The sequence below is a fragment of the Vidua chalybeata genome, chromosome Z (genome assembly GCF_026979565.1).
Source record: "Vidua chalybeata isolate OUT-0048 chromosome Z, bVidCha1 merged haplotype, whole genome shotgun sequence".
NCBI lineage: Eukaryota > Metazoa > Chordata > Aves > Passeriformes > Viduidae > Vidua > Vidua chalybeata.
In genome coordinates this window covers 25,098,331-25,113,291 of record NC_071570.1, presented here as the reverse complement: position 1 = coordinate 25,113,291, position 14,961 = coordinate 25,098,331, and the positions used below count along the sequence as shown (strand labels likewise).

Here is a 14,961-nt window from a genome sequence, read left to right as displayed (position 1 = left end):
TTTCCATATATATGAAGGTACAAAACCATCACACCATTGCAGATAAAATGGATGACTGGCCCCAGCATGCACTAATATTTCTTGTTTTGTAGAACAATCAAGACTTTATTCAAATTAGGATAACAAGCACCAATATATAGCACAAACTTATTACAGGTCAGAACTGAAACCCAAATCTCTTGCTATTCAAGGGTTCAATTAGACACATAACATTCTCAGCTACAGGGACAAAAACCTGCCAAGCTTTCACCAATTGCAACATCATCACAAGCATTTTGATTTTGAATTCTGCTTTGAGAGGATGAAACACCATTCTTATCATTAATGAAATGTCCAGCTGAATAAAGTAGTAGACAGTGCAAAACTGCAAAGATCTCTAGACTTAAAATGCCTTTGATCAACTAATCTAGACAAGGACTCACCATCTCTTCAAATGTACCAGTAGGAGAAGACAAGAGGAAATGACAATCAGAGACAGGTGAGATTCTGATATTAGAAAAAAATTTTCACTGTTAGGGTGTCAAGCATTGTTACAGGTTGCCCAAGAAGGTGGTGGAGTCACTATCCCTGAAGGTGTTCAACAGGCATCTGGACTTGGCACTGAGTGATGTAGTTTAGTGGTTTAGAGGAGACACTGGTTGTGCTGGATGGATGGTTGGACTGATGCTCTTTTAGGTCCCTTTCAATCCTGATGATTCTGTGATTCTATGATCATTTCATTTCCACAGCTAGAGATACCAAGTGGAAAAATAGTGTGTGGCTAATGATTTGCCCCAGTGTAATCACACATGTTGGATACTAAAATGGCAATATGTAGAGGAATTTCTCATGGAACAAGGGCACGATATCCTTGATGGTATTTCTTTGCAGGAACTGGACAACCCTGGCCTGCAGATTACAGAGATACTTTAGTTACTTTAGAAGTATTTAGGACGTCCTTGAGAAGACAATAATCTTTGTACAAATACAATAGTCAATGCTGGATGCTGAAAACTGTCATATATACTGTATCTATATATATACTATAACCTGATCAGACGCTTGTAGTATAACAGCCAATCAATAAGTGACTTGTATATGTAATTATATTATATTAGTCAATGAATGTTAATTAGCTATTGTATTATGTAAGGCAATAAGATATAAAATATGGATAAATTAGACAATAAAGGAGGATGACATCTAGCCATATTGGTTTGAGTGTCATTACTCTGGCTGGCTCTCTGTGGGACCCTCTTCAGCAATACATACTTTTAATGCTGGCAGTCAAAAAACAATCTAAAACTCAATGGAGAGCTGTTTGAGAAAAACATCACCTCATGAATTTGTGACAAAAAATACCAGATCAATCAGCTGAAATTTTAAATGGTAAAGGGAGTAAGTGGGTGTACAAAGGATGAAAGGCATCATTCTTGAGAGTCCAGTCTTATTTAAACCTCTACTGTCAAATTTTATGTCTGAAATCCAGCATCCGCTTTTTGTCTGCTTAAAATTCTTTTAAGCATTATTAGTGTCAAGTGCATATGAAACCTATTCTACTCCCTACTTAAAGTATACAGGAAGATTTCTTTCTCTGAGCAGTAGGAGGCAAAGCAACTGTATCTGCTGGAGGATTTTTGCTGAACTTCAGTTTTTCTAATTAGTAATTCAGGCTTCCCCAAGATGCAGATAAAAATCAAAATGATACACAGCTTTTGAACCTGTTCCCTGTGATACATCAGAATGCAGTTGAAAACATCTGAGGAAAGTAGCAGATTTAAGTTAAAAATGAAGTTACAGCTGAAAAAAACCCATATACATGGATGGGTATAAGGCTGTGAAAAAAAGAGATGCAGTCCCTGAAATTCTAGCATTCATTTTCTTTCAATCATACATTCATTCTTATCAACTAACAGAAATTAATAAAAATAAAGACACTAACAGATGCATGATTCCTCTTGAGGAGGTGGACCCTGCACATCCTGGAAGGAAAGTCATACAGTAAGAGACTCCATGGTGCCTGTTCCTCTCACAATGGCTCAGCCAAGACAGACAGGGCCTGTGTGTGAGCCCTGGTGGCATAGGCACATGATAAACATCTGTTGCTCTTCTTTTATAATAACGTTTGCAGATAAAATCATTCCTGCTACTAAATACAGCAAATGTAAAGGAGTTAACACCTCATCATGGGACAGTGTCAAATTTGGGGAAGTTCTTGGCCCGGAAAATAATTAATTGTTTATTTAAAATTAAGTTATTCACCATAATTAAAAAAAAACCAAAAAACACCTTAATCTAAGTAATGGTGATCTGGTTTTAAGCTAATGTTGAAAAAAATCTGCACCATGATAAACCAAAACACATCATAGTTCTCCCAACTGTTGTCAATATATAAGTGCTTATAAACCAACCAAGTTTTGTGCAAAATATATATAAAGCACTGATATATCCCTCATGAAACAGTTCACTAATTTAAATTCCTTTTTGTACAACACTATCTTAACAATCATAAAAAATAATAATACATTAGAGGATAAAAATTAGAAATCTCACAAAATAAGAAAGAGAACTTGTAAAGGTGCTGAAGACCTTTTGCTAGTAGAAAGAAGTAACAATTACAAGTCAAATGGCATATGTATTTGTAAGGATGTTTTGATGCATAAATGAGGTAAAAACAATCTATTGTGGAAAAGAAAAGCTAAATGAAAACCGAATACAAAAAAATAAATTTTTTGGCCTTCCAATTTAAATTATTAAAATTAGTTCTTTTACACTGTTTAAATCATACCACTGTCTTTTCATAGTATGCACCCACTGTAAAGAAACCAACTATAAAGAAAACTCAAAATACTGAGAAGTCTCCTCTGGAAAGCCCATGATGCATAATTTGGAATTCAGTAGAGGGTTCAAGGCAAAAGTGATATTGGGAGCCTTAAGACCTGATTAATCAGGATTAGGTTTTATTTTTACTTCTTGGCAAAATACCTTGCATCCCAGGTATTCTTACAGAGAATTCAGAACCACACCCTCATCTACTTTCCTCCCAGTCTTTTTCTGAACACTCTATGTGTTTTAAAACCTTTACACACAGAACATGCACTATGATATGCACCTGTCAGTGACACTACCACTGTATGATCTGTCATTGGTGACAACATTGGTGCTTTGGTGATACTTGCAATACTGACAGCAATAGTGCTGGCTAAAACATCATCACTGGTCATTATAATAGAATGCTAGTGTATTTTTCCCTGCATAGCTGATGAATTTCCTTACTGCAGTAAGTGGCTTATCTAAGGTTCTTAAGATACTGTTGCCTCAAGGAAATGGCAGTATTTCAGTTTCTATTAGTCCTTATATGTCTCCAGTGAGCAGTTATCTGTCCTGCATAGGAATAAATGGGTGGAGTCATATATGAGCTAGCAGGTACACAAGTGGAAGATCTACAAACCTTCAGAAAGAAACTGGAATTCAATCTTATCCAGTAAGCCTGAGTACAGGGTGTTCTCTAATATTTAATGTCAGATAAATATTCCAAAATTACATCCTTGTGGAAAAGAGTGAGGAAATAATAACTGATCTGGAATGGAGCTCCTTCCCAAGGAGAATGTGTTCATCAGTGAGAGCAGTCAACTGCTCCAATCATACACATAACCAAAAGGATGATACACCACCTACCCTAATCAAAGAAGCAAAACTTTTAAGGTAAACAAGGAAATAGGACTTATTGATCTTAATGAGAATGCTAAAGAATGACTGCACATTCCTTTTCAAGCCTCAGATGAACAAGGGAGTAAAAAACAATGATAGATAAAGGCAGAAGTACCCCAAAATGTTCCTGCATCTATATACACAGTGGAATTTGTAGATACATCAAAAGCAATGCTTTTGCCTTCTCTGAATATCAGTATTTTCAGATGGTAAGAAATTATATGAATTGAATGTATTGAATGTTTAATACAACAAATAGTTACAATCCAAGTGCTTCAAGATTAACTTGGCAGGAATTTTGTGAGACAACTACAAAAGAACAGAGAAATGTCTGTCTTATCAAAGACAGATTATTGATGCAAATTAAAACAGTATTAAAAATTCCTAAAGAAAATTTCCAGTTTTCATCTGACCAAAGCAATAAAACTAACTAGATATTATGGCAAGGAAAGCAGCATAATCTTAGGAGTGAAGACTATTTCAATTAATAGATGCGCAGTGAATATCTAATAGAAATGGCCAGTGGAAAAATATTTCAACTTTTTCAGTTTAAGCATATTCAGTCATATTCTAAATGCTCTTGGATATGACATGTGAAGATAAGGCTTTAGAGAGGTCTCAGACTTCCAATTAAACAAGATATTCAAGTTGCTATAGTTTGAAGCCAACAGACATCACGGAAGAAAACCTTAGGAGTTCCTCTACACACATCTTCATGGCCCTTTTCAGCAATGAGTGTTAAGAGATCACTAATTACAGGTAGACTGTGGACTTATACTGTCTAGTTAAAAAAAGACACAAATACAGGAAGCAATTTAAAAACAAAAGTATAACAGTTTAGTTATTACTGTATTCTCTCATTTCTAGCCTTGTTTTTATTAAAAAGTATTCTCACAACTGTAGCTGTGAGATCAGTTTTGAAGCAATGTTGAACCAGTGTAAAGGAAATTGCAAGCAAGTCTGAAGACAAGCAATTCACCTTACCTAAAGCTTCTGTGCTGAAGTGGCTACATAGCTGTTTCTCCACAGAGAGAGATTGTTACTGTACAGATGAATGATCCCATAAAATTCCTTGGGCAGTTTAATGCAGCCTTAATCAACTTGCTACCAGTCTCCTTAGCAATTCTTTTACCTTTCTGGTTAAAATGCAGCATTTCATGAAAGAAGGAACATTAGAAACCAAAAATTAAATTAGAAGTACATTATGCATTCTGGTTAGAAAAGCAATATAGGCTTAAAGAATCTGAACATATAAAAATGTAAGTAGATGAGGAATTTAATTGTAATTCTTAAGTTATAAGTTTTTTATATTTTAGTAACTTAAATACTTTTATGTTGCTTTGTGGAGGATATTAAAATGTATTTGAATCAGAGACTAGTTGCTGTGATCAGTTCTTTAGTCTAAATGACACATGTAAATTAATTTCCTTGAAATACTATAAACAGTATTAAACAAGACAACCAATACAAAACAAAAAATTCAAGGTTTTTAAAGGTTTGGTTTCCTTTTTCCCTTGCCCAAAGATAAAAAAAAAATATTTAGCGGAGAAACTAAATTTAAAATAATTCAATCTGCCTTAATGCATAGGTCATATAACAAACTGAAGGCCACTTAAATACAGTTTTAATAAAAACCAGTTGCAAATCACAAACTCCACTAAATAAACTTGCTGGCATTCTACATATCATCTTTGTCTTTAAAAAGTAATGCATTCAGTACATGAAACATAAACCTATGAAGAGTTTAAACTACAGTCACAGGCCAAACTGTCTATAGCCAAGAGAATAAATTAACATCTCTCCCTGATATAACAGTTCTTATACTTTATCATAATGCTGGGCTTTTTTTCCTGCTAGTGATTTTATGATCTTCACCTTGAGGATCAATTTATTGACCTGCACCATGCTTTCTCATAAGATACCCTTGAAAATGTGTAATACAAAAGGCATTCCAAGATACCTTCTGCCCTTTCTCACATTTTATGTGGAAATTCTCCTTAGGTGAAATATTCACAGAGGTCTTAAGTCTCTCTTATACTGCTTATTCTCCCTGTATTTGCCTACTGGAAAACATTTATATTCTGTTTTGTAATTCAGTTGTAAACCATATGAAGAAAAAGCTGTTTTGTTACACACCTGACATGTTAGAGCCTCATATGTAGGGCTTCTGGGCACTACCATAAGTAAAAATTAAACATAAAATTATGTATTAAGTTGAAAAAACCCTATTTTCTGCATAATATGGCAGCCAAGATTTTTTACCTTCTTTCAAATTATCTTCAATAAAAACTGATTGTTTGACAATGTACTGAATGTCTTATATACATGGTGTCTTATATACAAATTAAAACACTTCTATAAAACTTGGTCTTGTCTGATGACTAACACAGAGAGTGTTAAAGCTGTTCAGCATGGGTAAGACCAATATTGATTTTAGCATTTTTTCAGAATTTCAAAATCAAACATAAAAGTCTAACTGAGGAAATCAGAGGTTTCAAACACATTTACAACTAAATTAGCATAATCTTAAAGGATGTTTGTATAATAAATAGTTTTCTCTATTTAAAACTTACTGAAAGTGTGAACAGGACAGCTGAACTTCACCAAGGTAAAAATTTGTTTGCTTTCTTTCAGACCTACCTATAACAGGGCTGAAGTAATTAATCTACATACTACTGTTGTAATGGAGTAAAGAATTTATATCTTACATTGATATCATCTTCTGAAGGACCCAAGGATTAAATTGCAATGAAAATATTACACTATATCTAACCACATTGAACTTGAGGTACCTCTTTGTAAGCTCCACAGAAGACACTAGAAGTGATGTTGCAGAGCTCAGAACCATGTACTACAGCACCTTTTCTAGAATACCTTCTGACATGTAATATTTTATCAGAGATATCAAATTCTCAAATTAATTTTAATGTCTCACCTTATTTATCACTTTATCACACTTAATTCTAAGACTTAGGATTTTTGATATTATCTCTGATAAAACAAGAGCAAGAAGAAAATGTGAAGAAAAATGTAAATATTATTTTCTATTATTGTTCTTCCTACCTGTAAAATTTTAGAACCAAATATATAGAAATATCACCTTTTATTTGCAAAAATAACAAGTCAGATTATGAATAATTCACAGGCCAACATTTAAAATTTCCACCACAGTTTAGGTCCAACTTATATGGCCTCATACAATTCAGGATAGTTATTTGTTTCCAGGGATATACTCTTTCTCCTAAGCTCCAAGAAATATCTGTAGTTAAGAAATTGTCCTTATGTTCAATTACATTGGCATTATTACCCAAAACAAGACCTACAAAGAGATCATCAAAAGGCAGCCTCTGCTATCTCATTTAACCTTAAAAAAAAAGAAGAAAAAAAAAAAAGAGAGAGAGAATCCCACCCCAATGCCCAATGTAGCTAAAATTATCAAAGCCTATGATCCATTAGCCATTTTATGCAGAACAAAAGAAACACGGTAAGGACAGTATCCTCAGTGTCTGGTGATTCTCAATATCATGTGCTGATACAAAAATTCATATTATTAACTATTTAAAATATTTAAAATATTTAAAAATGCAAGTTCATATATTCTATTAATTTTCTCATATCTAAAATAAATATTTCATCTTTAAAACATTATACAACAATTACTAAAAATAAAAACAACAAACAAAGCAATCCACCCAACAGCTGAACTCATTGGTGTTTATATGCAAGACTAACCTAGAACTCCCTTATCAGCATCATCTTTTCCACAACACATCTGAAAAGACTGCAAATGGAAGTAGCAACCAAAGCACCGCATACCTTGAAATGCACAATGCAAAGGAGGGATGCTTGAATATTGCCAATTGTGCTGTATTTTTGTTTACTATTTTGATTCTGTGTAATCATAAAGACATTAAGAGAACCACTGGAATGGACAATGCTTAAGATAGGATTCCTTGCTAAACTGGAAAGCATACTATCGTCACAGATTGTAAAATATATTAGAAGTACTCATTGGTTCAGAAAACCAACAGTTATCTCCTGGGAGAATAGGGATTCTCCAGAAGCAAAGAATAGTGAAGTTACAGTGTTTTTAATGGAGAAACAGAAGGAGACTATACAAAATCTTCTACAGATACATGGAAGATTTCAGAAGGAGGGTGTCTGAAGTCATTTGTCAATGTAATTATATGACCAAATAAATTCTTCCTTATGGAAGGTTAAAAAATATTAAGACAGGAAGATATCTGAAATATATTTGCACTTAGGGCATACATGCTGTCTATGTTACAGAGAATAATGGAACAACATTAAGTTTTTTTAAACCAACTGTTTCCCCTCATCAACTGACCTACTTCCATTCCTTTTCCAAGGGGCTCCAAAAGCCTCTCTGCTCCAGACACCAATGTGGAGTCTGTTTTCTCACATACAAGCAAAGAATGCAATTACATGAGTCTTGTGTTCTTGTTAATGTGATTCCCATTTGTTCAAAAGCTCCCATTCAAAGCTCATCTTGCTTGGTTTTTACTTTTCATGGGCCAGATTCAACAACTGAAGCTTCTGCCTCTTACACAAAATTAATCTATTTGCATTACATTAATGGACTGCAGTCACTTCTGATTTCGAAAGACATGGCTTGGGGCCTATCTGCACAAGAAAGAATAATTTATTTTAAGGTTGGCTTTTTTTCCTGATGAATTGACTCAAGCAAAACAGATGTAAAACGGACTGAAATATCTGTTTGGATTTTTGCACTGATTTAGCTTATCTAGTAGAAGCAGCAAATGTGTGCTTTTTAGTCTCTGACGAAAATTACTCTTGCCTTTCCATGCTTGTCTGCTACTGCTGATTTTTCTTCCTTGTCTATAAAAAAGGTGGCCAAAGTGTAGCACAAACGCCACTTATGTCTGTTTCCATGCTACATTCAAAACTGAACTGAGCCACAGATTCTGGGTCTCACTGCTCCTATACAGCTAGCACAGCAATGGCCCTCTGGCCTCCATAAAACCTGTGGGAACAGTTAGGAACTACTGCAGCCACCACGCACATTCAACATAATGAATAACTCTGCAGTCCCCATGCAGAGTGCGCTTCTGGTTCAGGACAGAAGAAGAGGACCAAGACATGGTAAAGTAGGAAGAACAAGATTAAGGAGGTACAAGAAGGCAGGAGAAGCTAAGGTTCCACTTTTTCTTCCTGGAAGTGAAGGTTGATGATATGGGTATGTGGAGGAGAAATTATGTGACTCAAGTCTGAAATAAAAATAAACTTTTATGGGTGCAAGAACAGATAAAAAAGCTTAAATGTGAGCATTGGACTGCAATCCTAGCTTGAATGCACTACAGAAGGTGGGAGAAGAGCCATAGATGAGGCTCTGGTTTGGCATGGTTGGAAAAGCATGACCCTGGATGCCAGAAGTGACTGATGATGATCATATACCTACCTCTTATCTTTTCTTCTTTCATATATAGCACTGACCTAATATTTAAAATGATGCAATTAGTGAAGGCTCACCATAAGCAGCACTTTTTCAGTGTTTAAGGGTATCTCACAATGACTTGTAGAAAATGCTCTACAAAATTAAATTACTTAATAGGAAAATAATTTAGAGTATGACTCTGAGTCAAGGTTTAAAAAACAAAAATTTTCTTTAAACACAAATTTTATTTAATTTTATGCCTTGAGATTTGACTCACATAGACAAGGACATACACACTAGATGCAGACATATACACAAACTCAAAATTTCAAATGCATTCAGTACACAGGAAATTAACAAACAATTGTTTTTAAATAGTTTAAATTTCTCTCTGGAGCCTGGTTTGGAAAAGAAAACCCCCTAAAGGCTAGAAGTGACATTTGGAGGTTTATTTCATATTGTTACTAGAAAAAGCCATATTCCAAGGCATCCATGTATACATGCATAAATATGTACAGTGTTTTATCATGCACATGACAGGTCACATACATAAACCAAACAGTGGATCTACACAACTATCTCTTTCAATGAGAAATGTAAAATAATTTCAGTATGATTTGTATAATATAGCTATATTAGTATATTTCTGTATATGAATATATTATTATTTATTATGTACAATACAATCAATAAAAACATTGTATAATATATATCTGAAATCTATCAATGTATGTAGAAAAGATACATCAATTATCTAAATCAATACTGTAAAACAGTGAGTGGAAAGCAGTGGATTCAGTGATTGAAACATACTACTGTTACATGTACTTAAATGCTTGTAGAATTTGGAACCAAATTAATGGGTAAAATTAATTTCTGTGAGCAAAACTGATTACAACATATTAAGGCAGGAAAGTAATGGAAAAGCAGTCCTAGCCTATCAAACACAAAACAAAAAAAATCCTCCCTGTTTCATGTTACTAGCACAACTTGATGATAATGCACTGATCAGTGCATATCAAGTTCATAAAACTGCTGTAATTTTTTTTATGACAAAAACCTTTTTTATGACACCAACAACATTGGGTCCATGACAGAAGATCTTTATTATTATGACATTTAAAAGATAAAATCATTTTATCTTTTTGGCCCCGATCTTTAACTAGAAAGATTCTGAACACAAGCTTTGATGGAGGAGGATTGTACTTGGCTGTCCCTCCCCTCTCCTTTGTAGTCATAGCATCTTGGTGTGCCTGAAGTATGAACAGGATATACTCCACCACAGTTCTGCCAGTCTGCTGAACAGTTCTGTGCATACCTATCACCTAACTATAAAAGGTTTCAGGCCCCATCCCTGAAGCTAAAAATTAAGCACACATGCCTGCTTTATTGAATATCCACATACAAGGACTCCTAAATTGGATTCTAAATAAATATAATAGAAAAGTGTGTCAGATAATCCAGTAAAAACCTACATTCATAAAGCCATTATTATGTTGTTTTAACCTCCCTGTCACAAGGCATAGCTCAATTTAGCAGCTGTGCTTGCACCTGTATTAGTCAATGAAACATGTCATTGCCTGTATCCAACAGTAATCATGGTCCTTAGTCAATATTCATTCTAACCTGAGCTTTCCTCCTTTAACACAGTCAATAAACTGCTTTTGTAATCTGTTTGTGCACCATCATAACTATTCTTTTGTCTTATCCTGCTTTGAGTGTAAGCTAGCTAAATCTTGAAAAATGCATTCTTAAGTAATTTTTATCATACAGAAACTATTCTTCCCAACTGTAGGCACCTTTCCTCCATCCTCCCACATACTACTCAAAAATAACTACAGTTCACACAGCAGATGTAGAATGAAGACTTATGGGCTCAGTTTCCAATTCTATCAAAGGCTCCTTTTAAGAGTTCGGGTATATGACTATTTTTTTCTGTTCAATTACTCATTTACAGAAGGAACAAAAGTCAACTTTTTGTTCAATGTGTGTTGTAAGGATTTAACCACACCTTTGATGCATTCGAATGCCACATTAAGGACAACTTAACTATGCAAGAGGACAAGCAAACAGGTTAAGAAGCTGAATTCATCGCAGAACAATCCTCACAGTAGTAGGAGGATTTCTCGGATCTTGAGCAGAAAGTCGAGAGGAATTATAAACCTTCACAGCAAGGAGACAAATATCTCGCAGACTAATCAACCCAGACAGCTTTGTACAGTCACCCCACAAAACGTTCATAAGTTCCACTGTTAATTTTCACCAAGTACCTAAATTAACAACCTTCCTATGCAAACGAAAGTATTAGACAATCATGAGATTTCTCGCCTTTCTAATATTTCGGAATAAAAATTTAAAACCCCACCTAGGCAAATCTGTACATGGACTCCACACACGCCAGAAACCGCGGTAGGAAAGAGGGCCACGTTCCTCTATCCTGCAGCAACTTTAACTTTCTGGCACAATGTTGCAGAGACGGCGCCAGCTGTGACACCGGGAGGAGCTGGCGGAAAGGGGGGTTGGAGGGGGTATCTCGGGGGTCTGCCCAGATCCTCAGGTTCCAGCCGCTGCCTGCACCGTATCTCCATCCATCCATCCATCCATCCATCCATCCATCCATCCATCCATCCATCCCTCCATCCCTCCATCCCTCCATCCCTCCCTCCCTCCCTCCCTCCCTCCATCCATCCATCCATCCATCCATCCATCCATCCATCCATCCATCCATCCATCCATCCATCCCTCCCTCCCTCCCTCCATCCATCCATCCATCCATCCATCCATCCATCCATCCATCCATCCATCCATCCCTCCCTCCATCCACCCATCCCTCCATCCCTCCATCCCTCCCTCCCTCCATCCCTCCATCCATCCATCCATCCATCCATCCATCCATCCATCCATCCATCCATCCATCCATCCATCCATCCATCCATCTATCCATCCATCCATCCATCCATCCATCCATCCATCCATCCATCCATCCATCCATCCATCCATCCATCCCTCCCTCCATCCACCCATCCCTCCATCCCTCCATCCCTCCCTCCCTCCCTCCCTCCCTCCATCCATCCATCCATCCATCCATCCATCCATCCATCCATCCATCCATCCATCCATCCATCCATCCATCCATCCATCCATCCATCCATCCATCCATCCATCCATCCATAATAAGAGCGGAAGAGGCAGCCCACGGCCGAGACCCCGCGGCCGACACCCCAAGGCTCCCCGCCCAACAGCAGCGCGGAGCCCTCTGACATCGGCCGGGGCACGCGGCGGTGCCGGCGACTACCGGGGATGGGACGTCCCACCCCGCCCCTCTCAACCCGGACACGTACCCACACCATCCCAGAGCCCGGCGGCAGGGGAGTGGCGAGGGAGCGGCCCGACCTCTCCCTCCACAGCTCCGCGCGGCGCCGCTCCGGCCCCCGAAATGGCTGAACAAAGGGAACCTCGCTCGGCCGCCGCCGCCCCTCGATCGGCCGCGGGGCGGGGCCGGGGGCGGGGGCGCCGCTGCCCCGGTCACCCCGGCAACGGCGGGCGGGATGGAGGCGGCGGTAAAATGGCCGCCCGGCCCCGACCGGCGTCTCAGGCTCTCGGCCGTGGCCCCCCCAGCACTAACGGGCTTCTCGCAGGAATCCTTAAGCCTGGGCCCCGCCAGGCTCCCCAGGCCAGCCTCCTCTCCCCGCACCCCCTCACGCCCGCAGCCGTCCGGCCGCAGCCGCTCTACAGGAGGTGTCTCACACATGTGCCAAGAAAATAAAAAATGAGGCTGAGGGCTAGACAGCTAAAGTACAGCATTCTGGCTTTCATCTTAGCGAGTTAGTGTAAGTGCACACGCAGGGTCCTCCCAATGGAGTGAGTGAATGGATTGAGAGCAGCCCTGTGAAAAAGGACTTGGTAGTACTGGTGTATGAAAAGCAGGACGTGATCTGGCAAGGTGCTTTTGCAGCCCAGAGAGACAATTGCATACTGGACTGCATCAAAAAACATGAGGCCAGCAGGTTGAGGAAGGTGATTCTTCCCCTCTGGCTTCTATATCTAGCTCTGGAGCCCTTATGCCAGAAAGGCATGGACCTTTTGGAACAGGTCCAGAGGAGAGTACTTCCAACTCAAACCATTGTATTCTATAATTCTTTGATGTGTGGCCAGCTGTTGTGGCAAGAAGACCACTGTGCATTCGTTCATGGCTGTGAGCACCCCAACAAGTTGCAGTAGCAATCTCTAATTGTGCTGCAGTCCTATCTCCTTGACTGTGAGCACTAGCTACTTTTTTATTAAACAGTGAAAGCTGATAATTTTCACCCAATTTCTAAAGCTTACAGACCATTTAGAAAAGCACATTCTTGAGACAAACTCAGTTGGTAACTCTGCTTATGGTCCCATTGTGTGTCTTCTGCTCCTAGAAACTCATGGTCTTCTCTCAATCCTCATTTAAACAATTCTCTCAGTCTGCCTCTTCGGCATATGCTTCTTTGACATAACCCTTCCACAACCCCACATACTACTATGATTTCACAACAACCAAAAGCTTTTGACAGTATCTTCCATAAATGGGGTTTCCCAGCCACTTGTCTAAGTCAGCACTCAAATGTTGCTGAGTAAGTTCAGCTCTAGTATTGCGCCACACTACATTTCCTAATTATTGCAGAGGAAAACTTGAGAACACAACTGGTCTGAACACCAGATTACTCCAACAGGTTTGTTTGTTTTCATAGGATCTGTCTGGTAATCTTGTAAATACTAACACTTCAGTACTCCTGAAGGAAGATCTCGTGCAGGAATGTACACATTCTACAGCCTTCTTCTCTCTATTGAAACTCCTGCCCACAGTCAAATTAAATACTTGTTATTTTCCTCGAGTAATATTTTACTGTGTATTGTTCTGAGCAGATTGTAATATGGTTATATACTGAACTGTGATTTATACCTTAATACTTACATCTGCAACAATCACTGTAAATTCATTATTTCATAATAAAATCTCTTTGCTAACAGGAAAATAGGTATGCAGGGCTATATCTCCCAGTTCAGCCTTCCTGAGTACAGAGCATATGTCCCATAGCTTACTTCCACTTTTGTCAGCAATCTGCTGGCAAAGTCCTGGCCTGTTTTCCTTCTGAAAAGATTCTGTATGATCATGGTCTGGATGCCCAATCCTCTGCTATTCTCAGAGGTTATTGCAAAATTAGCATTGTCTCCAAGTCACTGAAGTCTTTTGGGATAGTGAGGTACATGGCTATTAGATGCAGCCTAGTCATGATAGCACATAGCAAGCCAGCGCTAATTTATCTGTTTTCTGAATATAATAATTTTGACTAAGAAAGCCAAAGGTCTGTGCTAAACAATTCCTAAATTTATTTGGAACCAGCTTAATTCTACATTGTGCTGATGATGCATTATACAGATATACATTTATTTTTTTTTTAATTTTAGACTGCAAGTCTGTCCGTGTGACTGCAAATTGTTTTTAGGAGCATACTTAATTATTTCACTATAATTTCTCATCATTTGTTGGTTTTTTTTTTCTTGACAGGATCAAGCATGGAGAGATTCATCATCTAAAAGCATGGAGATACATAATTTCTTAGTAATAAAGGAAGCTGTGCAGTTGCCATGAAAATTTGCCCTCCAGCTTATAAAGAATGACTTAATTGGATTTTTGAGTTGTTGTACAGAGGAATTGGAAACAACCTGAGGTGCTTTACAGATGCTGATAATGTGTCCTGTAATTTTTCCAATTTTCTCTTCCATTTATAAGTAAGCATAAAGTTAGTATTGAATAACACCTAGAAATTAATGTAAAGGTGTTTTGGTATTTGCATGAGTTTGCAGTTTTGAAAGCAGCAGGT

The 14,961-nt window shown here is 37.8% G+C and overlaps 1 protein-coding gene across 2 annotated transcripts in view; it reads right to left on the bottom strand.

Annotated features, from left to right (window-relative positions):
• The window catches only part of TNPO1 (transportin 1), a 69,543-nt gene extending 57,010 nt beyond the window's left edge, over positions 1 to 12,533 (bottom strand). For both annotated transcript variants that reach the window (XM_053969022.1, XM_053969023.1), the window contains exon 1: positions 12,448 to 12,533. The gene's annotated coding sequence lies outside the window, so the exon portion shown is untranslated. The remainder of the gene's footprint in view (positions 1 to 12,447) is intronic.
• Positions 12,534 to 14,961: the final 2,428 nt, after the last annotated feature.